Source organism: Humulus lupulus, chromosome 3 (assembly GCF_963169125.1).
Source record: "Humulus lupulus chromosome 3, drHumLupu1.1, whole genome shotgun sequence".
Classification (NCBI taxonomy): domain Eukaryota; kingdom Viridiplantae; phylum Streptophyta; class Magnoliopsida; order Rosales; family Cannabaceae; genus Humulus; species Humulus lupulus.
In genome coordinates this window covers 118798876-118825010 of record NC_084795.1, presented here as the reverse complement: position 1 = coordinate 118825010, position 26135 = coordinate 118798876, and the positions used below count along the sequence as shown (strand labels likewise).

The 26135-nt window shown below is 40.7% G+C and overlaps 1 non-coding gene across 1 annotated transcript; it reads right to left on the bottom strand.

The window, feature by feature from the left end:
* Nucleotides 1-21252: 21252 nt before the first annotated feature.
* LOC133827718 (small nucleolar RNA R71) lies at nt 21253-21359 on the bottom strand. Its single transcript, XR_009890370.1, has one exon. It is a non-coding gene; the product is annotated as a small nucleolar RNA R71 (small nucleolar RNA).
* Between the last annotated feature and the right edge of the window lie 4776 nt (nt 21360-26135).

Here is a 26135-nt window from a genome sequence, read left to right as displayed (position 1 = left end):
GAAATTAAGGATAAAAATCGAGATGGTCTGAGCTCGAATGCTCGAGACCATCGAATAAGCTTGATCAAAAGAACAAGATCAGGTTCGGAAGAAACCTGAGCTATCAAAAGAATCGAGCCACAAGCGTGTATTTGATGCGGAGAGGGGAAGTGGATTTATTTTTGAAAGGTCCCGGATTTTCAGGGAAAAAGTTGGCGGTTACTCAAAAAGTGATATTTTTGGGAAACGTGTAATTTGAAAACCCTAATCTTATACCCCGTTTCTTGGTCTACATGATATGATATTCGAAATCAAGATAACCCAGTAAAAGAGCCATATTTGCATCAATTATGCAAAATCTGGGTTTAGAAACAAATCTAGGTTTAGAAATCCGTAACATTAGATAAGCCTAAAAACTACATTGACTAAAGCATTCTAGCGCTAAACTAGTACCCAAAGTGCAACAACAACACGAACATGCATGGAAAAATAGAGTACATATATGAACATATGAGATCAGGAACAGATGCTTACACAATGCAGCTGGTGGATACAGAGAAATCGATGATCGAAGGATTGGTTGCAAGAACAATTTTACGGAGTCAAACAGGCCAGCGTTGTTTTGCTTCCTCGGCTTGGAGAACATGCAAGAGACGAATGAGTTTTGAGTTCTGGTTTTTTGTTCTTCTCTTCACTCTGAAAGCTCTGAATGTGAAAGTAAGGGAAGAAGATGGCACAAGCATATATAAAGGCCACAAAAGAATGTCAAGCGACGAATTAATCTGGACCGTTGGTCAAGTTTGGTATCTGATCGAATGAATAGGTACAAGTGTGGCAATGGCGGAAAAAAGGTGGCAGATGAGAAGACGTGGGCATGTTGCAAACATACTCAAGTACTACGATCATCCTATACCTGCCTGACGCGTGTCCACACTCGAGTGCAATTGATGGTACAGTTTCCAAGAAGGGCAGTTCAAAAGTTTCCTTCTCATGGGATTCAAAATGATACTTTTAAGGGGGCAAAATGTTACACCTAGATTTCGAGATAAGAAGTTATGACCCCGAAAACTGGGCTCGTCAGGTGTGAGCTCGAAACATATGCAGACATCATATGATCCAACCGTCGGACCGCTTTGAAGTAAACAACGACCTCGAAGATGTGTAGCCTCGAATGTTCTCTGAGCTCGCAAAAGCCATGGAATGACACTTGTATATATTTTTCCCTGATTGCCTTCAGGCGAGATGGCTCGAGCTCGGGAAGTGCAAGCTCGGATGTGACAGCATCGTCAGCTTCTACTTGTTTCGAGCATAAGCGGAGCTAGTTGACGAGCTCGTGATTGACTCATGGTCTCGGCAAGTTCAATGCCAATTGCTGATCTCGAAGATTTGATGAATCATCTGGGTTAATCAGTTACGTGTGAATACATTTATTGTTATACAATCCCAATATTTAAGGGATATCATTTAATCTGTTATCCGTTCCCGATCTTCATGGGACGTTTCCGTGTATGTAGGAAATAATGCATTAAATAGCATTATATTAATTGATTTATAGAATATCTTCCCGAGATATGTGGGAATGAATTCTGCAACCTTCTCTATAAATAGAGAAGGAAACACCCTTTGTAGATGACCGATTTCTAATTTCTTGAGAGAAAACTCTGGGCAACTCCTCTCTGAAAAGTTTCCAGAGAACTCCCAAGTCTTAATAACACAGACTCGTGGACTAGGCAGAGTTAACTGCTAAACCACGTAAAAATCATCTGGTTTTCCTCTTTATTCACTTGCACCAATATTTTATTGTTTAATTGTTCTACTATTTAAGTTGACGAAAAACAGCGTCAACAATAAGTAAATTCGAAATTAAATTAAATTTTAAAAAAAATGAAAAAGTTAATAAAAAATAAAGAAATTATAATAAAAAAAATTCTAAAATATTAAAATGCAAAGTTTAAACCTAAACCCAATTACATAATCATTAATATAAAACTATCCAAAAATTAAAAAATCTGAAATATAGTCAATTTATAAAAAAAAAATAACAAAAATTAAATTTAAATCATAAAAATTAATAAAATTGCACTTGTGGAAATTGAGTAATGTGGGTTTTTGAAGTAGAAAACCCAAAAAAACTAAGAAAGTTTATGAGTTTTCAAACAATAATCTTCAAAAATACAAAATCTATACAATTTTTTAAAAAAAAAAACTATGTATAAGTTTCATAAACATATATACATGATTATTTTTACATTAAAATTGAAAAAAAAAAAGTTGATAAAAACGTACCAAAATGAGCTAAAACCGAAGGGGGCGCCGCTGGTTTCTTCAGTTTTCGTTTCTAAAATTTTAGGTATAATGGGGGCTCTGTTGGGGACGAAGGGGGCTTATTTACTTAACGGATCGTTACCGTCTGTGGGCCACTGAAGCAAACGGTCCCGTTAACAGCGTCAATGGCCCACTGACGCAAACTGTCCCATTCAACGCCATCATTGTACGTTATGACACAGTTGCCCCCTCATTTGTGGTAATGCCAACTGCCACAAATGCTAATTCTTGGTCAACGGCGTCAGTCAACTGCGTTGACTGACGTTTTTTACTGACACAATTACCTTTTTTTGTACTAGTGCCAACTCTTTGTTGCGCCTTGTAGCTTCTGCCAATTGTTGGCGCAGTTGGTGATTCTCCAGTTCAACAATAGGAATGTACCTTTCTGGATTATAGTATAGGTCCTCGTCAGGCCTGGGAGTAGGCGATCCTTGGGAATCAGAGGATACACTCCCTTCCTCTGGACCGTGGTCAGTCATGGGCTGCTTCCCAGGTCGGCGTGGGTAATCTTCAGTGTGGGGAGTTTGCTCCTCCGGTATTTGGGGCAATGGTCGCCCAGCGAAACTGGGGTTGTTTGTGGCGACCATTGGTAATTCAGGAGGTTTGTGATTAACCAATCTAACGATTTGCTTAATGCTCTCAATGAAAGCACCAAATTGTTGACACCGTTTTTCGTCAACTTAAATCTGAAGTGCACTAAACACATAATTAAGAAAATAAATCAAAATAATCGTGATTTTACATGGTTCAGCAGTTAAAATCTGCCTAGTCCACAAGTCAATATTATTGAGTGGTGGTATTCTCTTAAAGCTTTTACAAAGCAATTTTGCAGAGTATTCTTAGTATCAAATTATCCTCTCTCATAAATGAAATTCTCCAGTCTATTTATAGACTGGTTAACAAAATATCTTCCATTTTATTTTGGGAAGTTACAATTCAAATTTGAAATACATATAATTAAATATATTAATCATGTAATATCCCATGATAATGGGGAATTATTATCATATTACAACAAATCCCCATGGAATAGGGATTCTCTAACAGCAACCGCGTTCCAGCTGGATATCGAACTCAAACATACAATTTACACGCTCTCAAGATCGACCAACATCACAAGCTCGTCATTCTGGTTAGCCTCATCCTTAAGCAGTGATTTCATCGAGTCTAACCATCGGAGATCAACCTCTTCGAGCTTGCAATGAAGGTTCGAATTGCACTCAGACTTCGGAGAAGATCCATCTTTTTGAGCTTGATGCATAAGCTCGAACCTCCTTAATTGGTGCTCGGTCGCCAATTGGGAACAAATCAGGAAACATGTTAATTTATACAAGTGTTGAACCCTTACTCAACATTTTCGAGCTTACACTTTACGAGCATATATTTCGAGACTCATTTATGACGATTTTCGAAATTTGGGTGTAAAACAAAATATATTAAGTAACAAAATAGATAATTACTAAAATAAAGAAAATAAATAAATTTAAACACATAAATATTTTTTTGTTATAATTTTTATAATATAATTGATAGAGTAGTTTAAATACTTTAATATATGGAAATATGTGATGAAAATTTATCATGGCTAATTTATTATTATTTTTTTCAATTTATTTATTTTATTTAGATAACTTTATTATTATTTTTTAATCTATTTACTTTATTTAGATGACTTTAAAATTAACAGTGTTAAAAAAATAATAAATCTAACGAAACCAACAATATAATTTTCCTTAAACTCTCATCTACCATATATAAAGTATATAAATATAAAAATATATATTGACTTAATAAACGTGTATTTTATATAAAACTATATGTGCGTGAGATCACACAATCGATCTTATTCATAATTCCAAGCTTTGCCAAACCAAAGGTTCCCTTCGATAAGGGACCCTTTGCAAAGTTGATTGACAAAATATCAATACACCATGGCCAACCTCATAGACTTTGTAGGAATAATTTGATAAAGTCTTGTGCCATTTCCCCACCTCTATTAAACAAATAAATTATATATAAATAAATAAATCAACCATGTATACATATATATTAATTATATATATATTTGCTTAATTTTATTTATATAATTTATTAATTATATTATTAAATTTATATCACTGTCATATAAATATTTTAAATAAATAAATATTATATATAAAAGAATATAACATATTAAATGAAAAATTAAATCAAAATATTGTTTACAATATTTTTAAAATATATATATAATATGATAACCTTTTTAAACATAAATAATAATTTTTTTAATAAAAATTAAGATTATGTATTATATTATATTATTATTATAATATTTAAATTTATATTGATATAAGTATTAAATATCTAATATTGTATTAAATATTATTATAATAATATTTTATAATATTTAAATTCATATTAATATAATTAGTAAAAAAAATAGGATTATATATTATTATCATAATAATATTTTATAACATTTAAATTTATATTAATATAGTTATTAAATATCTAGTTTTGTTTGATAATTTTTTTAATAAAAATGAAGATTATATATTATATATTATAATAATATTTTATAATATTTAAAATTATACTGATATAAATATTAAATATCTAATCTTATTTTAAATATTATTGTAATAATAATATTTTATAATATTTGAATTCGTAATAATATAATTAGTAAAAAAAATAAGATTATATATTATTATCATAATAATATTTTATAATATTTAAATTTATATTAATATAGTTATTAAATATTTAGTTTTGTATTATATATTATTATAATAATAATATTTTATTATTATTATATATACAATCTTATATTAAATATTATTATAATAATAATATTTTATAATATTTAAATTTATATTAATATAATTGATAAACATATGTTTTTAAGTTAATTTTAAAAATATATTCCTTTAAATATTTACAATATTCAGTTAAAATTAACAAAACAAATCCTTAAAATAAAATTTTTTGTTATCTACACTTATTATATAAAGAGATATACTTATTTTTTTTCTTCATAACATCTTGTCCTAATCCAATACTTGACGTTGATCGTACAGAATTAGCTACATTATTATGCAGGGTTTACATATATATATATATATATATATATAAATCTCTCTCCGGGTCCAATAATAACGATATCATCTATATTTCAAAACGCATAATCAATTTTGTACGAGAAATTAATAATTAATACACTCAACTCTTGTTTAACTTTTATGGATAACTTTCTATATCTAACAGTAAGTAATATTTAACCCATAATTTTCGGTGAGAAAAGATATTAATGAGTGTATTAGGAGCCATAATGCTATAATTAAGTAGTATGGCCGCATTAGATTAAGTAACCATGCAATTATAATGAATCCACTAACCTTAACAAAAATTCAAAAACCATCAAATTAAAATTTATGATGTGTTTCATTTATAGATTAGATATGATGATAATGATGATGATGATCGTGTTCATATATATATATATATATATATGTATATTTGTGAGTGGACGGTTTGGTCATTAAGTGAGAGGCCCAAGTTCCCAAAGAGATTGATAGGAGTTTGATGAGATGGAAAGTGGGTCATAGAGATTGATGGAGAGTAATAGTAGTAGTAGCAGTAGAAGTACTGTGCATCTCTTCTTTCTTTTTATAAACCTCTCTCTCTCTCACTCATGAATCTCATCTCATCGTGCCAAGCCGAGCGGCCTCCCAATCAATTACGGCGCGCCAAGTGGCTCTTTTTTGTCAAGGAATAGGGAAGAATTAAAACAACACGTGGGCCATTTCTAAGGCTCCCATTCTCTGAAAAAGGGATTGGTGAATCATTATTATGTACTAAATATTCAATGAGCTTATGATTATACAACTTTCCTTTTGCTTTGCTTCGGTCTAAGAACGCCTCAAGATGTTTGGCTCTAGGCTATTCTAAATCATTATTATTATTATACTTATAAATCATAAGATATGTTAATATAAAGCTCTTTAATTCCTATGTTTTTTCTATATTTTTTTTCTCATTTAGGTGTATTGAAATCATGAACAGTGTTCGATCTATTTTGATTGTTCTTGGGGTATAACTCTTATTTTGATTTTTCTGGGGGTATAACTCTTCCTCTTCTTCTTCTTCTTCTTCTTTTACATATATTTATAGAAATGACAATAGAGAATCATACTCAGAAATCACAAACCTCATATTATTTTTGTATTATGTGAATTTCACAACTTGTATCTATGTATAATGTTTTGTTTATTAAGAAATAAAAGATAATTAAGGACAAAAAATACTGGCCATGCTTTTTTGGCATTGCATGCAATATTCAAATAAAATACATGTAGTGGTAATTTTTTTGGGCCCTTTTTGAGGAAAAAAGTTGCACTTTGAGTGGAAAAAATAAAGAGAGAAAGAAATAAAAATAGAGAAAGATGAATGAATTTGCCATTTTTTCCTCCAAAAGGGTCCATGATGAATCCTTTTACGCCTTGGCCAACTTTCAATGTATAACAAGAAGTATGGCAAAGTAATTGAAATAAAAAGAAAAGAAAGAGCGGAAGAGTACTTGAAGAAAAAGAAAATGGACAATGTTTACCACAGAAGAAAGCAAAAAGATTATTAGTTTATTTTATCTTCAAAATAATGTAATCTAATTAATAATCTTATACGTTAGTAGTTTGGGTATTAATTTGTATGATAGTAATTAACTAGCCAGCCGGTGTGTTGAACTTGAACCCACTCATATCACATGAAGAGATATATGTACGTTATTTATATATATATAAATATTCAAACTCTGTTTCCCCTTATATATTAGTTGGTTTCTTAATGTTTTACGGAAAGTAATTTTGGTTGGACAACTTTTGTAGTGGCCAAACTGCCTTTTTCAATAGAATACAATGCACAAACACTATGCAATTGTTTTATCTAAGTACATATTAATTTGTCTTGTTGTTTGTGTGCTTTCATATTATATTCCAATTGATAAGCTATTTAGACAAGATTAATCCATGCTTTTCTTTCAAGGGGACCCAATTTAGGATTTGTTTAGCTCTCAATCTTTGTGTCATTTTTAACAAATCAAGCTAGACTTATAAGAAAGAAGACAAGATGGTCGAAAAAGAAGGCTGAAAAAGAGAGCATTTTATTTACCCTACTAAAAATAAAGTTTGACATGTATAAGTTTTTTTATTATTTATTTTCAAAGAATGATTTATGAAGAAAGTTAAACCAATATAATTCATAATTCAACGAAGAAAGTTCTAAATAACTTTTTTTAAACATTATTATTTATGGTAATTTCTTCTCGACTGTATAAATGTATTGTACTTGCTTTGTTTTTACAAATATAAATATATTTAGAGCTACTATATATGTCACTTCCTCACTAACACTTCCGGCCACTTGAATTAATTAGGACTAGTACAGAAACTAAAGATATAATAAACTTTAATTTATTTTATTAATTTGTTATTTATTCACTTATTGAAAGATCGTAATTAATACACTGTCTTAATGTATATATACTTTCTTATACTTTCTTATATTTATTTTATATGTCGATAAATGCATGCAGTAATCCAACCAATGAACATATACTATCTGTATCTTGCTGCTTTATTATTATATCTTGGAGATTTTGTATGCTAGCTCTTTTTGTTGAAATGAGAAAAGGGAAATATCCTGATATTATTATTGCACAGCAAAGTACATAACATGCATGAGAGGTGGCAAAATATATTGCTTGACTGATCCCATGTAATAAAAAGAAAAAATAAAAGAGACACAGGGGAACAAAGGTCCCACGTGTGAAACAGAAAATTGGGTCTCATGTTATTATTACCTTTTTCTTTTTTAAGAGAGAAAAAATAGAAATTATGTTTTAGCTTTACATGAGTTGTTGGGGTTCTCTTGCTTGGGATTCCTACATCCGTGTGGGCACCTCATAGTGTTTTGGATATTAGAGCCACCTTTTTAAGAGGCTCTTGTGTGTATTTTCACTTCCTTCACTTTCTCTCCCTATCTTTTATACAAAGCACGCTCTTGTTAAAGAGAAAGGTTTTGGGAATCCTATGCCGCTTCCTTATATTCTCATAGTTTGGTTCTTATTACTTTGTCCCTTTTGAGATTACAAGATTCCCATTCTTCATCTCATCATCATCACCACCCTAATGTGTTCATGCTTAAATCTCTATCTCAATACTAGTTTTTCATACAAACACAACTGATAAACTTGAATTAAAGGTGGTCAGAAAAACTTTTTTGACTTAATAATGAAAAAATAAATAAATAGTTGCTAGATACGCTCCAATGTCCCATAGTTATTATGTACATTTGGCACATATTTTTTTCCGATGGGAAATAAATTAATAATAGGGTTTTAAATATGATGCTCAAATGGATTTCCTTTAGTTTTTCTAATGATCTTTCAAATAGAGTGTGTTTTTTTTTGGTGATGATGATTATTCTAGAGGTTTGGGGCCTATTGACCAGTCACGTCCCTAGATGTTTTAGATGAAAAATAAACGCTAGGACCTAGCTGATGAGTTTAAGTAGCAGGTCCCTGTGTAAGGATATATATATATATATATGTTCAAATAATAAATAATAATAAGGGAGCCTCATTAATAATCAAAAGAAAAAACTTATAATCATGTTATGGATTGAACCTTGATCAATGCTCATGATCCACTACTTAAAACTCCCGCCATAAAAATTGCATTATACTCTGAATTACTTTTGTTAATTGGCTAGAGAAGAAGTTTGGTCATGATCAAGTTACTAATATATAATATATGTTCATTTAATTTAAAAGATACTAAGAGAGAGAGAGAGAGTATAATGTTTCTACTTTTGCCCATGTCCCTTCTCATGGCCTTAAAAGAACGTGGAAATAGTCAGTATCACTGATTTTGACCTTCGGCCATGACCAAGAATTTGTTGAGATTATGATATTATATATGAATATCAAACTACATATATATGACAAGCTTGAAGGCTGATTTGTTCTCTATAATTTTTTTGTTCTTTTGTTTTTATTTATTTAGGGATAAAATAACAAAATGTGCAGCTAGGGAAAAGGATAAAGGAAGATATCGACCATATATATATATATAAAGATTGTTTCATCAGTCCACCTAATTTTATATATATGTTTATATATATATATATATATATCCTTATAAGCCACTTTCAATTATAATTATTAAAAAATAAAATAAAATAAAAAATGAGTTCATTGAAGAGCACACCTAGCTAGCTATCTGAGTGCAGGGCCTCGTGACTTGCCACCACCACCTCCTCTTTCTATAAATAAATAACCCTTCTTAAAAAATAAATAGCAGAAAAAGAAGAGAGACATAGAATACATATGGTCAAAAGTTTTGCAATGAAGCAGTAACCCCAGCCTCAGTCCTTTCGTCACCTAAGGTTGGTCCATTTTTCTCCTTTAATTTTCTTTTTCTCTGCCCGAGCATGTAGGGATAACTACAATAGATGAGCAAAGATAATATGGACTAAATTGGAATACCAATTCAATTGTGTCAGTTATAATTCCCAATACAGAGACTCATAAAATATTTATATATATATATATAAATGCACAATTACAAGCTAATTATGAATGTTTTGGTTTAATTTATCACCATAATTACAGTTACTAATAAACAAAGTCACATATATATTTTTATATATATGTACGCCCTAAATATCCACGGGTTATTAACGAGCTGGAAATGGGCATAATCCTATTAGCCACGTGGAAGCTCCTACTCGGAGCTGCTGTTACAAATCTCTACCTCTTTAGCTCAAGGAAGCCAATGTTTAGTAAGAATACTCAGGGAACGGGTCAGCAGAGTGGACACCACGAGCTGAGACTACATCAAGCTCGGGGTACGAGTTGGAGCTGACGCGTCCGATCTTTTATAAAGTCAACCACGCAATGTAAACGTGCGCATATCAGACATCATGTGTCTACTCCATTCCTGAAATCTCGAACACGCAGCTTAAACGTGCGTATTCAGGCACCCCACGACTGGTTTGGGCCATGCGGCCCATTATCCCCCTTACCAATTGATTAGACCACACTTCATTGTCAGGTTTTAGGAATTAATCACGAATGTCACAGAAGTGACATGATGGATAAGAAGGTCACGGGATGACCCCCTTTACCAACACCCAGGTGTCATCTCCTTATAAATATGGAGACCCTGGGTGTTGCAAATGGTTGGCTTCTAATTTGTAAAGAAATACCCTGTAAGGAATATCAGAGATATATCAATAATATTGGCTGGTGGACTAGAAGGATTTTAACCTTTGAACCACCTAAAAAAGTATTCGAGTTATAATCTTCCTTTGAGATCATTCATCTATTACGGTTCATCATTTAGCACTAATCCCTCTCCTTATTCATATAATTATCTGTTGCCGAAAAACCGCATCAACAGTTTGGTGCTTTCATTGAGAGCTTTTAGATTGGTGCTATCGCAAAAACCCAACCATGGTAGTTACTCGCTCAAGGCATGGTAACGAGGCGGATCAACGTGATGGGCAGGAGGCCCACCATGCCGCCATATCTGATGAGCAGAACCCTGAGGTTCAGCAGCGACCGGGCAAGCAGCCAATGGGCCAAGACGACACTGGAAGTTCGGCTCCCCGGCCGCCCATTCTCAACCCGGATTTCTACACAGCGGTAGAAATGGAAAATGCACAGTTGAGGAGTCAGCTGGAAAAAGCAAACCAGCAGATTCAAGAGGTTTTGGCCCGACTACCCCCTCTTACAACCGACGCTAACGTCGGAAAGAGGCATGGTGAGACTCATAAGTCCCGCCGGGCTAACCGGTCCAGGCCCAGTCGGTCGGTCAGACCTTCAACATCAAATTCTACTCCCATGTCGCATCACCAAGAAACCGCATTTGAGGAACTTCCTAAGGCCGATCAGCAATTCAGTCGATCGGTCCAGACCTCAACTCCTAGCTCACTTCTGCCCTCGAGTGCACCCAGGAGGGCTCGAGGAAGATCGCGAAAGAGATCCGGGGAGGGCTCGCGACGACAGCCCACCCCAACCAGCCGTCCTACACCCCGCTCAGACCGCCAAGCACAAGACGCGGAGGATGGTAGAGCGGAGCGGCCGCGACCTAGCTTAATCCGCACTAACGGGACTAGGATCGTGTCCCCAGTCAGGCATCCTCCTTCACCAATAAGATACCCATCTCCTCCCCGTCTAGTCCGAGACATTCCGGCTCATGGGAGCAGCAGGAGAAATCCTCATTCCGTCGGACCCTCCCATCGTAGCCGGGCGCCCAGGGAAGTCCCGGATCCTCACCCTCAGCTGCGGGCTCCGAGCTTTTCAAATGGAAGTTACTGGACCGGGAGTCGTCGAAGTGACATATCCGACGGAGACCTGAGCCATCGTTTGAGCTCGGCTCAAAGCTCTCGGCCCACCCCGAGGGGCGACCACCGAGATCGTCTAAACTCTCAGAGAGGAGACCCAGTTGGGAATGGCAGTCATGCTCGCCAAGGGGAAGGCCTAGCTGAAGTACGTGACAGCGAGAATGTCCCACATAACCTATCTCAAGATAGGAGGGACTATAACTTGCCTAACACGTTCAATGGAACTGGAGTTATTGAACAGCCCTAGAATAACCAAGGAAGCAAGGACCAAACCCTGGAGCGACTGGCTCAGATGGAGGAGCTGATGAGAAAGCTCTTGTCGGAAAAAGAAAAAGATGAGTATGACTCAGGGGACGAACTCGAGCTCTTCGCCCCCAGCATAGCAGCTACGGGGTATCCACCTGGTTTCCGTATCTCTCACTTGTCCAAGTTCAATGGGGACGGAGACCCTTCAGATCATCTGGGTATGTTCAACACCCTGATGATGGCCCACAACATCGGTCCCGAGTTGAGATGTTTAATATTTCCTTCCACCTTGACTGGGCCGACTAGGCAATGGTTCAAGCAGAGTAAAAAAGCAATCCATCAGCTCGTGGAAAGCCTTTTCCGCCGACTTCAAGAGGGCATTCCGAGCTTCTCAGGCTGCCCGTGTCAAAGCCGACACCCTGGCGAACGTAAGACAATAGCCCGACGAACCTTTGAAAGCTTACCTGAGCAGATTCGCAAACGTCACTGCTCGAGCCAAAGACGCAGATGACAGCTCCAAGCTCATGGCCTTGAGGACTGGGATCCTCGTTGGAGGCGGACTCTGGGAAGAGATACAGAGGAAAGGTGTTAGCACCGTGAATGAATTCCTAAATAGGGCCTAGGGATGGATAAACCTGGAGGAGGCGCGAGCATCGGTCGCGTGAACCAGCCAGGCCCCTGAACAACCTGCTGGAGTGGGAACGGATGTCGTGACAGCGACACAGACCGTTACACAGAATAACCAGTTTGGTGGAGGCAAGAGAAAAGGGAGTAGTGAGGGCGACCAGCATTGCCCAAAGAAGAACAAGTCCATGGAAAAGTTTAAGCCAGTCTACGAAACTTATATCGAGCTCACACACACTAGGGAGAACATTTTCCTAGCAAACTCTGCTCGCCTCCCCTGGAAGAAGCCAGAACCGTTGAAGCACCAGAAGGGTAAGCGAGACCCCTCCAAGTTTTGTCGGTTCAACAACGACATTGGCCACAACACTGATGATTGTAGGCACCTGAAGGATGAGATCGAGACTCTCATCAGAGCCGGACCCTTGGCTCAGTATGCACAGAATAGGGTTCCCGCCGGCCAACCAGCTCCGGAAGCTCCGATAAGTCAGCCCGGGTCTCGGATAGATCAGGACATCCCTCCTCCTGTGATAGGCGGAGAGATCTCCACGATCTCAGGAGGCCCCCATCTGGCTGGCATGAGCAGAGGTGCCCATAAGAGATATGTCAACAAACTTAAGGCTCATAATGGAGTGGAGTTCTTCCCTGAGCAGCATCTACCCAAGCAGCAACGATTGGAGAGGCAACCAATCATATTCATCGAGGAAGATGCCAGTCACGTCCAGTTCCCTCATAACGACCCCCTGGTCGTAGCCGCTCAGCTCGCTAACCGGAGAGTTAGGAGAATACTGGTCGATAATGGGAGCTCGGTGAACCTGCTGTTCCGGTCTACGCTGGAAAAGATGGGTTTATCTGTCACCGAGTTGAAAGCCACCTCCATGATGCTATACGGATTCTCTGGAGAAGGGTCAGCAGCAATAGGAACAATCGAGCTCGTGATCACCTTGGGAGAGGGACCCCGGACAGTCTCAAAACTCCTCGAGTTTGTGATCATCGATTGTCCCACCACGTACAATGTTATTTTGGGCCGACCTACTTTGATAGCGTTCGAAGCAATAACCTCCATCCGCCACCTCGCGCTAAAATTCCCCTCTTCCTCAGGGATATGCGCGGTCCGAGGTGATCAGCTCGCTGCCAGGGAATGCTATATCATTTCTATGAAGGGAAAATCAAAACCCAGGCAGCAGACGATGACCATCCAAGGCGGGAATGAGGAATCTCAGGAACTTGTGCCTAGTCCTGAGATTGAAAAACCTCAGAGTGCCAAAGGGGAGAATATCATCTTAAATAATGATATCGACCCCAGAGTACGCGAAGATAGATCCGAGCTCCAGGTCATCGAAGAGCTCGAGGAGGTAAACATCGACCCACAAGACCCCTTGAAGGTGGTAAAGCTTGGGAAAAATCTATGTAGCAAAAGGAAGGCGGAGCTGATTAAGTTTCTGCAGGAGAATCTAGATGTGTTCGCCTGGTCTCATGGAGACATGGTAGGGATTAGTCTGAGCATCATCATGCACACCCTCCACTTGAATAAAAGCGTGCCTGCAAAATCCCAGAAACAAAGGCGCCTAGGAACGACCCGAGCTGAGGCCCTAGAAAAGGAAGTAGCCCGACTCTTAAAGTGCGGCTTTATCCGCGAAGCAAAGTTCCTGGTCTGGGTCGCCAATCCTGTGTTGGTCCCGAAGCCCAACGGAAAATGGTGGACCTTCATCGACTTCTCTAATATGAACAAAGCCTACCCCAAAGATTGCTTCCCCTTGCCAAGGATCAACCAATTGGTAGACGCCACGACGGGGCACGAGCTCATGTCTTTTATGGATGCATACTCGGGCTATAATCAGATCGTCATGAATCCTGCAGACCAGGACCAACCAATTGGTAGACGCCACGACGGGGCACGAGCTAATGTTTATTGTTACAAGGTCATGCCCTTCAGGCTGAAGAACGCTGGAGCTACATACTAGAGGTTGGTAAATAGGATGTTTACCAACCAGATCGGGAAGAACATGGAAGTGTATGTTGACGACATGCTGGTCAAGTCAAAAACTGTTGATAACCATGTCTCCGATCTGGAGGAATGCTTTAAGATATTGAGAGAATACGGCATGAGGCTAAACCCCCAAAAATGTACTTTCGGGGTCGCGTAAGGAAAATTCCTGGGTTTCATTGTCAATACCAGGGGAATAGAAGCAAACCCCGATAAGATCAGATCGTTACTAGAGATTCCCTCACCCCAGTCGCGAAAGGACGTTCAAAGTCTGACAGGAAGGGTGGCGGCCCTTAATCGGTTTATTTCTAAATCTACCGACAAGTGTCTGCCATTCTACAACCTGCTCTGGGGAAATAAAAAATTCGAGTGGACCAAGGAATGCAAACGTGCCTTCCTCAACTTGAAAACACATTTATCCAAGCCACCTGTATTATCCAAACCGACGGCAGGAGAGCCTCTTTTCCTTTACCTAGCTGTCACGGAAGATGCAGCTAGCGCTGTATTAGTCCGAGAAGAAGACCGATCTCAAAAGCCAGTCTATTACATCGGCAAGAGGCTTCTCGGAGCTAAACCCTGGTATCCGTTGATGGAAAAAATGGCTTTCTGCCTCATTACGGCCTCCCGAAAACTCAAGCCGTATTTCCAGTCCCACTCAATACACATCATAACCGATCAGCCTTTAAGGCAGGTTTTGCAAAAACCTGAAGCATCGGGACGTCTGTTGAAGTGGGCTATCGAACTCAGCCAATTTGAGATATTGTACATACCGCGAACTGCAATAAAAAGCCAAGCCCTGGCTGATTTTGTGGCAGAGTGCACAGGATTCCGAGAAGATCTTGTAGAAGAGTCAGCCCAGGCCTCCTTAGCCCAGGCCTCATGGAAGGTCTTCGTAGATGGCTTGTCTAACGAGAACGACTCCGGGGCTGGAATCATATTGATATCCCCGGAAGGACACCAATTCCACTCGGCGTTACGATTCAGATTCAAAGCGTCCAACAACGAGGCTGAATACGAAGCTTTGCTGGTTGGGCTAAGGGTGGCCCAGGAGCTGAAGGCCAGCTCCGTCCAGTGTTACAGCGATTCTCAGCTCATGGTAAACCAAGTGTTAGGGGAATACCAAGCACGAGGAACCAAGATGGATGCTTACCTGGACAAGGTAAAGAAAGAACTATCTGCATTTGAGCGCAGCTCAATCGAGCAGATACCTCGGGAGCAGAATGCCAACGCAGACGCCCTGGCAAAGCTCGCTACCTCTGGGGAGACGGAGACTTTGGGGCTGGTTCCAGTAGAGTTCTTGGAAAGACCAAGCATAGAGGAAGTCAGGGCGGAGGTCGAGATGATCGACGCCAGACCTACCTGGGTGACCCCCATCCTCGAGTATCTCACAGCAGGAAAGTTGCCCGAGGAGCGAAATGACGCAAGGCGGGTACTTTACCAGGCTTCAAGGTATACAGTGATAGATGGGATATTATACCGGCGTGGACACTCTTTACCTCTCCTACGGTGTGTTCTACCAAGCGAGGCGAAACCATTTTGCAGGAGGTGCACGAGGGTTTTTGCGGAGATCACACTAGGGGGAAAAGCCTGGCCCTAAAGATACTAAAGCAAGGGTATTATTGGCTCACTTTTTCGAAGGACTCGATCTCCTACGTCAAGAAGTGTGACAAGTGCCAACGATTCGCCACAGTTGCCCGGGCTCCCCCGGTTGAGCTGAAGATGATCACGTCCCCATGGCCGTTCGCGGTCTGGGGATTGACCTGGTCGGTGCCCTCCTTACTGGAAAGGGAGGAGTTCGCTACATAGTGGTGGCTATCGACTACTTAACCAAGTGGGCAGAAGCAGAGCCCCTGGCGATGATCACTTCAAAGAGAGTCCTCGACTTCATGGTCAAGAGTATTATCTGCCAATTTGGGCTGCCAAAGAAGATCGTGTCGGATAATGGAACACAGTTCGATAGCGACCTCTTCACCGAATTCTGCGAGAGGCACAGCATTGTTAAAAGCTTCTCCTCCGTGTCCTATCCCCAGGCCAATGGGCAGGTCGAGGCTGTCAATAAGACGCTAAAGGAAAGCCTTAAGAAAAGACTGGATGAAGCCAAGGGAGTCTGGCCCGAACCGTTCCCCCAGGTACTGTGGGCATATCGGACCTCACATTGAACTTTGACGGGTCATACTCCTTTCTCCCTAGCTTTCAGAAGTGAGGTAGTCTTTCCTGTCGAAGTAAAGGTAGCCTCGCGTGGAGTCCAGGAATTTGACCAAGACCAGAATGACGAATTGCTCTGCGCATCCCTTGACCTAATTGACGAAAAATGAGAGGATTCACAGCTGCAGCTCGTGCATTATCATTCAAAGGTCACTCGTTATTTCAACTCAAAGGTCAAGAAACGCGTCTTTAGCGTTGGAGACCAGGTGCTCAAGAGAGTCTTCCTAGCTAATAAGGATCCCAAGGACGGAGTGTTGGGACCCAATTGGGAAGGGCCCTATCAAATAACCGAGGTCGTGAAAGGAGGAACCTACAAGCTAGCTTGGCTTGATGGAGAAGCAATCCCACGGTCTTGGAACGCTATACACTTGAATAAATATTATCAATAATATCTTTGTAAGGCTCAATTGGAAAAGCCATCTTTTGTTTATTAAGTAATAACAGTTATCTTTTACATTATTTTATATGTTTGTGGGTGTAAACTCAAGTAACCATGGAAGACCCTTTCCTAATTACTTGGGGGGCATATATCCTGGATAAAACCAGGGCGTAAAACTTAGAAGTTAGTTCAAATTGATTGATCGATGTTTATCTTAAAAAACATGAGATATCGATAAAGAATTGACGCGAACTAAGTTTTCAAATTAATCTCCTGGATATAACCAGGTCCTAAAACTTAGAAGTTAGTTCAAATTGATTGATCGATGTTTTTCTTAAAAAGCACGAGATACCGATAAATAATTGACGCGAACTAAGTTTTCAAATTAATATCCTGGATATATCCAGGTCCTAAAACTTAGAAGTTAGTTCAAATTGATTGATCGATGTTTTTCTTAAAAAGCACGAGATATCGATAAAGGATTGACGCGAACTAAGTTTTCAAATTAATATCCTGTATACAACCAGGTCCTAAGTCTTAGAAGTTGGTTCAAATTGATTAACATATGTTTTTTCCTAAAAAGCATAAGATGTCAATCACAACACCAACAGAAACTAAGTTCTCACCAAATGCATTGAAGAGGAGTAACAGTAAGGTCGAGACAAAAATATGTAAATAGATTGAAATAAATCTGGAGATACCAATTGTTTCGAGGATAAAAACCTCGTAATGAAAAATTACAAAAAAGGAAAAGTAAATTAAAGGAAAGGAGAAAAATCCTAAGCCTCGCCAGGCCGCTCTGATGAAGTCATCCCCTCGCCATCCTGCTCGGTGGCAGTGGAGGTCTCCCCGGTCTCAGAAGGCACCTCTTGTTGAAGGCGAGCTTTAAACTTCTCCAAGAAGGACTCTCACACATCCGGCCCCAAGAAGGAAACTTCACCATCCTGGTTGAAGGCCCAGCAATGGTACAGCATGGCCTCCATGGAGGAGCTGGAAGCTGCCCTCTCCGCTACAAGGGCAGCCTTGGCCTCCTCGAGTTCGACCTTCACGGCGTCCTGGGCGACCTTGGCAACCTCGGCCTCCAGCAGCTTGGCCCGAGATGCCTCCAGCTTAGCCTGCGCAACAACCAAGGTGGTCTGCGCAACCCTCTCGCTCTCCCGGGCAGTCGCCAGGGCAGCCTTGGCATCCTTCTCCTGTTGTTGAGCGGAAGCGAGGGCGGCCTGGGCAGCCTGGTGCTCGCCCTGGATCTCGTCAATCCTGGCCCTAGACCGAGATATGCTCCGGTGGAGAGCCAAAGCCGCCTGCAAGACAAAACGATAATAAGGCAAGCGCCTTAGAAAAAAAAAACATAAAGAACTAGTGGTAAAGCAAGCTTACCGTGAGGGTCATCCCTAGTGAAGACTCCATCACATGCTCGGGGCTCCTCGTCTCGATCTCTCGCAAGTCCCTTGAGGTGGCGTTGTAGCAGTGGTCCACCATGTAGGTCGCGGTTTCGTAAACCGTCCCCCTAAAGACCTCGAGGACTTTCTCCAAGGCCTAAGGATTGACTGGGACGCGCACGTCGGGAGTCGGGGCTGGCAAGGTCCCGATTGGTACCTCCTGTTCCCGATTAGGGACAGGAGGTCACGGGGGAGGTGGAGCCATCTTCTCCACTACAGAAGGGGGTGGAGGCACCTTCCCTATGGCAGCAGGACCTTGGTTTTTCCCCTTGGCAGGAGACTTGGAGCTGGTCTCGGGGGGAGGAGTATTTTTGGTCACCCGGAGCCTCTTCACCAGGGGTCCAGACGACCCGGAGGAGGGATTTCCCCCCTGGAACATAGACCGCAGAATGTTGTCCCCGAGCTGCGACATCTCCTCGTCTAAAACAAAGAGAAAATCATTAGTATGCATGTAAAAATACTTTGATAACAAAAAAGCTAAAGTATTTATTGAAAAAGGTCCTACCCTCCGAGCTAGAGGAGGAATTTATTGTCAAGACCTCTGGCCCCGGAGCTTCTACGGGGGAGTCTAAGATAATGACTTCACGAGTGAGAAGAGGCTACTCTAGTTTTTGTCATGTTTAGGTGGTGTTTTAAGTAGCCTTTTATCTCATTTTTCTTTCATTTAGTGCGGGTTTATGCTGTGTTTGTTTGTCTTTGTGAATATCAGGAAGAATTGAGTACTTGGAGGAAAATGTCAAAGAAAGGGAAAAAATAACCAAATTTTACAACATATTTTGAGAAAGGATGAATCTCAACATGATTTGGAAGTGTTGGTGAATTTTTGGGATGAAATCTTGAAAAATTGAGAAATCTCTTAAGAGCCACAGCATGAGCAAAGTAGAGTCGCGGCTAGCTGGTGAAACAGAGCCATTGTTTTGAAGGAGAACCACGGGCCGCTGCATGGCTAAAGAGAGCCGCGACATAGATGGGCATCAACCCAGAAATTTAGACACGGGCCGCGGCATGGCTGACTAGAGCCGCAGCATGAAGAGAACAAATTTCCCAGGAATTTAGACACAGGCTGCGGCATGGTGCATGTAGAGCCGCGGCCCGCCTCTTTTAAAAACTGAATCTTAGGTTTTTATAAGGCGAAAAAGAGAGAAGAAGAGGATGTACGGATCTGGGGTGGAAATTGCTTGAAGGCTGAAAGCTTGGAGTATTCAATCTACATGTTTTTCTTCTACTTTCTGATGTTATCTCTGATTGTCTTTGTGATTAGTATTATGATTATGAACTAATTTTCTGTTTAGGATTTTTAATTGAATCACTTGAATCCCCATTATGAACTAATGCAATTTCAATTTTCTTCTTCTTCAATCTTCTTCAATTCCATATAACCTGTTCTTATTGATTGATTATCGATTGGCCATCTATAGTCATTATATATATGTTTTTAAATCAAAATCTGAGAAGTGAGATTTGAATCTGCTGTGGTTATATTGGACATAATTTTAATTTGGAACGAAAGTATCCATATTAATTGTGTAACTGTTTATTAAGTTGTCGAGATTAATGCTACCTTTGTGGTTCAATTTACCATAGACATATAGGAAATTGTCACCTAGGTTGAGTCTATAATTCATAGTATGATTATAGGCTGCTGTATCAACTTGTTAATTGAATTAGGCAGAAAGAAGAACTTAGTACTTTGAATTAGGGAATGATAGGGAGGACATTTGATGAGATTAAACATCCTAATTATTTCTTAAGTGCTTAAATCAAAGGTTTTACTATTAGTTGTCATTCTATTTAATTTTCAATTATTGTTTCTGAATATTATAGTTTCTTTTGCTGTGTCTATAAAAATCAAGAATTTTAATTGATCAAATAGAAAGAGAAATTAATTGATTGGTAATTGAGAATTCAGTCCTTGAGGACGATACTTGGTTTCTTTACCATATTATTACAAATTGCGACTGTGTGCACTTGCATATCATATAAATTCGAAACAAGCTTTGGGCGCCGTTGCCGGGGACTGAAAAGAATTATCAATATCAGTCTGATTAATTTTTATTCTAATTTGATTTTATTTCTCTTGTTTCTAATCTGTTTAGTTGCTTAAATTGTCTATCTCAGGTGAGTTGTGTTATATGTGTAGCAGAAGAGGAGCAGACAGTCTTGTTCCTTTGAATCCTGAGATTGAAAAGTCTTACAAGCAAAACAGAAAGAACAAGAGGGAAGCCCAGAAGTCTGTGAAGATGGCATAGAATGATGGGGATGGCAGGAATGTTTTAAATCCTGGAATTGCACAAGGGGGTCAGGCTCAGAACAATGCTGAGAGGAGCCTGAGAGACTATGTACTGCCCACTCTGACGGGAGTACAAAACGGTATACGCCCACCAGCTGTAGAGGCTAACAACTTTGAGATCAAGCTAGCTATTCTACAAACGGTGCAATCCTTTGTTCAATTTAATGGGTTGCCTTTTGAAGATCCTCACACCCATTTGTCTAATTTTATGGAGCTATGTGGAACTTTTAAATACAATGGGGTGAGTGATGACCCTATTAAACTTAGGCTTTTCCCATTTTCTCTGAGGGATAGAGCTAAAAGTTGGCTGAACTCTTTGTAATCGAACTCTATTATCACCTGGCAAGATTTGGCTCAAAAGTTTTTGTCAAAATTCTTCCCTCCTTCCAAAGCTGCTAAATTGAGGGGAGAAATCAATAATTTTTTCCAGAATGATGGAGAATCATTGTATGAAGCTTGGGAACGGTTCAAAGAACTTTTGAGAAGATGTCCTCATCATGGCATTGAACAGTGGATGTTAGTACATAATTTTTATAATGGTTTATGTCCTACTACTAGAACCATTATTGATGCTGCAGCGGGTGGTACTTTTATGAGCAAGAGTGCAACTGGTGCTTATGAGTTGCTGGAGGACATGGCCACAAATAATCATCAGTGGTCTGAGGAAAGATCATCGGGGGTCAGAAAGGTAGCTGGGGTGCATGAGTTGGATGCCATTACTGCTTTAACAGCTCAGGTAGCTACACTCACTAAACAATTACAACAGAGCACTGTATCTGCTAATGCGGTTCAAATGGCAGCTTGGTGTGAAATCTGTGGTGGTTCTCACTCTTTTGATCAATGTACTACCAGTATTAATAATAACATTCCGATGGATCAAGCTCAGGTTCAAGCGGTGGGAAACTTTCAGAGGCCAGTAAATAATCCATTCACCAATACTTACAATCCTGGGTGGCGAAATCATCCTAATTTTTCTTGGAGGAATAATCAGGGCCAGCAACCTCAGTTTCAGGGTCAATTTCAGAATAATATGCCTCAGCCACCAATGCATCAAGCCTCTTCATCACAACAGCCTAGGCCTCAACAATTAATGAATTAAGCTCCACCTAAAATGCCTAATGATTTGCAAGCTGCATTATTGACCCTCAACAACACTCAAACTCAGTTCATGACAGAGACTAGATCTTCTATCAGGAACTTGGAAACACAAGTAGGGCAGTTGGCTAATATGCTTAATAACAGACCGCAGGGAAATTTGCCTAGTAATACTGAAGTTAACCCTAAGGAGAAATTTCAGGCAATTACTCTGAGGAGTGGGAAGCAAATTGAGCAGTCTAGATCTCCACAGGCAGTGGTTCAGAGTAAAGAGATGGGTGAATAGTCTGTTCCAGAAAAGATTACTGAAGACCACCAGCTTTCAGAAAAGAGTCCGCCAGTTGTTAATGAGCAGCCAGTTCGAGTTCCATATCCTCAGAGGCTTAGAAAGACTACACTGGATAAACAGTTTTCTAAGTTTTTAGAGGTGTTTAAAAAGCTGCATATAAATATTCCTTTTGTCGAGGCCTTGGAGCAGATGCCCAGCTATGTGAAATTCATGAAGGAGATTCTGTCCATGAAAAGGAGGATGGAAGACTATGAGACGGTAGCACTCACTGAAGAGTGCAACGCGATATTACAGAGGAAGTTACCCCAAAAGTTGAGAGATCCGGGGAGCTTTACCATACCTTGCACCATTGGAAAATTTGAATGCAAACACGCTTTATGTGATTTGGGGGCAAGTATAAATCTGATGCCCTTATCTGTGTTTAGAAGACTTGGCTTGGGGGAGGCAAAACCAACAACCGTCACTCTACAACTAGCAGACCGATCGGTGACACATCCACAGGGTATTATTGAAGATGTTCTTGTGAAGGTGGATAAGTTTATATTTCCAGCTGACTTTATCATTCTGGACATGGAGGAGGATATGAATGTACCAATTATTCTCGGTAGGCCATTTCTAGCCACAGGTCAAGCTCTTATTGATGTTCAAAAGGGAGAGCTTAAGCTTAGAGTTCAAGGAGATGAGGTGGTCTTTAATGTTTTCAAGGCCATGAAGTATCCGGGGGCTAGTGATAGTTGCTATAGTGTGGATGTGATAGAGAATGCAGTCTCAAAGAGAAGGATGAATAGTGATGCCTTAGAGGCAGTATTATTAGGTGATGAGGAAGATGATGATGATGATGATGCTGAGATAAGAGATTGTGTAAACTGGATCAATTCCTTCCTTCCTACCATACTGGAAGAAGTTTCAACAATTAGCAGACGCGCCTAATAAACCGCTAACATCCATTCAGCAGCCACCGCAACTGGAATTGAAGGCGCTTCTAGATCATTTGCGATATGCATATTTGGGAGAGAATGAAACTTTACCTGTCATTGTGTCAGCTGACCTGTATTATCTACTACTACAGTACCCCTAGGGCGGCCCATGTCATAACGCAACACGAGCTGGTCAACACATTGGAGTAGAGTGATGTTGCGATCGGGGTCGTTTTGGTGGTGGTGAAGGAGTTGGCTGGGGTTAAACCCAGCAAGTTGTAGGTCTGTGGCGGCCCTGTCTAAGTCCCTAAATAAGTAAGGGTTACCTTGGCCAGAGGGGTCGGTTGCTACCCCGGACTGGGTCCGCTCTGCGTTGACCTCCTGGGCGACCTCAAGAGCCCGCTTCCGGTGCACGAGGGGGACCTCGTCCTCGTCCTCATCTGCGGCCTCCTCCTCGGGGATGGGCCCCATCTCGCGAGCAGCGGGGATGGTCCGCGGCCTCCTCAAAGCCAGAGTCTGGCCTGGGGAAATTAACTTGCACGCCAGCATCCTCTCATCAGACACGAGCTGGCGGTAGTCTTTTTCACTTGGGGGGAGCCCTGCCAAGGTTTCATACTGACCCCCAAGGGTCACCGACTTAGTCGTCCTCGCGAAAATAGTTGCACGATAGTTTTCAAGTTAGCAATGAATGGAAAGAGACCAATCAGTGACAAGCTAGCGAGCTAAAGTTAAAAGGAACATACGAGGGCAGTTGAAGTAATGATATTCGCAGTTGCAAAACCCCATTGACATGAAAAATTGATCCTTGAAGTCATTGGGGTGGCTGGGCAGCTCGATGACCGCGGTCGAATTGGGAAAATGGGTCAGGTAGTAGAACCCGTCACCTCGCCCTCGTTGGTCCGGGCTGGCTTTGAGGCAGAAGAAGTAGAGGATGTCCGCCGGCGTGGGGACCTCCCATTCCTGCTTCAGGAACAAGTACTTCAACCCCGCTAACAGACGGTAGGAGTTAGGGGGGAGCTGAAAGGGGGCCAGCTTCACAAAATTTAAGAAGTTCGCAAAGTACTGGTCCAAGGGGAGAAAGGCCCCAGCCTTGAGGTGTTCGTCGCTCCAGGCCGCGAACTCCTCATCGAGCGGTGCGCAGCTCTGGTCGCCCTCCAGGGGAGGATGGGAGACTAGGGCGCCCTTCCCTATCTCGATGTTGTGGGAGAGCATGATTTTATTGACTTTCCCCTAGGTTGTGACCTTCGAAGCAATCCTCTCAGCCTCAAAGAAGGCGTCAGGTCCCACCTCAACCTCCTTCTCCACGGTGGGACCAAAGTGGGGAATTAGGGAGTCTGTTGCCACCTCTTTCCCTTTACTGGCGTGTTGGGAGGACGAGCTGCCATCACTCTTCTTGGATGCACTCTTCTTGGGTCCCATCTGGTCGCCTAACGAACAAAGAAGAAAGTTTAGAAAAGGCGACCTAAGCATAAGAAAGAATCCAGCGCGAAGAATGGTTTCCTTTACACGGGCTGAGGTAATCTCAGCCCGTGGCGAGTGAGACCATGCGGTTTTATGAACGCGCGCCTATGCTCCCAACGAGTCCCTGATTGCTCGGGATCCATGTGTCAGGAGGGTCAGGATAAAGTTTTCCTTGGAAGGAAAGTTTAGAAAGGCAAAACCGCCTGTGAAGCGTGTCTCCTAAGCTACCCGGATTTTGCACCCTAGAAACTTGTTGTTCCAAACAGGCATAAAATTTTTTACCAGAAAATCACCCCAGAACTTTGTCCTATGAGCCATGTTCCTAAGCATTCTCTTTCCTACGGTCGATACCCCTAGGATAAAAACCTACGCACAAAATACCAGCAAAGAATAACAACTTACTGCATGCGGCTAAGAAGGAAGTTCACCTAAGCAAAGAAAAATGGAAACATTTAAAGCATACAACAAATAGAGGGCTTACAGAAGTTTTTTGTTGCGTAAAGACTGAAAAAAAGCATCGGGGTTGGGATCCTGGTGGACTCCTTGGAACCGGAGTCACGATAGAACCCTCATGTCTGAAACTCAAGAACGTCTGGAATAGTGACCGGAAGAAAGAAAGGGTTTTGAGACTGAGAAGAGAGAAGAAAGAAGATGAGAAAAAATTTCAAATAAAAAGGTGGCTCATGCGAAAGGTGGCCAACCTTATATATACGTAAAAGGAAAAAGAATGAGGGTCATTCGATTGTCTTGATGTGGGATACGAGGATCACAACTCGAAAGACGAAACGACGACCAAAGATAGGCTAGGCCATTTAATGCGGTTCTCGGAAGACGGACCGTCACCAACCACGATGCTCTACGTATCCAACACCAGCGTAATGGGTGGGATATGAAGAGTCTACAAGGAAACTTAAAAGCCCCCACTGTGGCCACAGATAATGTCATATGCCACGAGCAGGGGCTTGGGGGGCAAATGTATGCCCTAAATATCCACAGGTTATTAGCGAGCTGGAAATGGGCATAATCCTATCAGCCACGTGGAAGCTCCTACCCGGAGCTGCTGTTACAAATTTCTACCTCATTAGCTCGAGGTAGCCAATGGTTTAGTAAGAATACTCAGGGATCGGGTCAGCAGCGTGGACACCACGAGCCGAGACTACATCAAGCTTGGGGTACAAGCTGAAGCTGACGCGTCCGACCCTTTATAAAGTCAACCACACAATGTAAACAGGCGCATATCAGACATCACGTGTCTACTCCATTCCTAAAATCTCTGACATGCAACTTAAACGTGTGTGTTCAGGCACCCCACAACTGGTTTGGGCCATGCGGCCCATTATCCCCCTTACCTATTGATTAGACCACACTTCATTGTCAGGTTCTAGGAATTAATCATGAATGTCACAGAAGTGACATGATGGGTAAGAAGGTCACGGGATGACGCCCTTTACCAACACCCAGGTGTCCTCTCCCTATAAATATGGAGACCCTGGGTGTTGAAAAGGGTTGGCTTCTAAT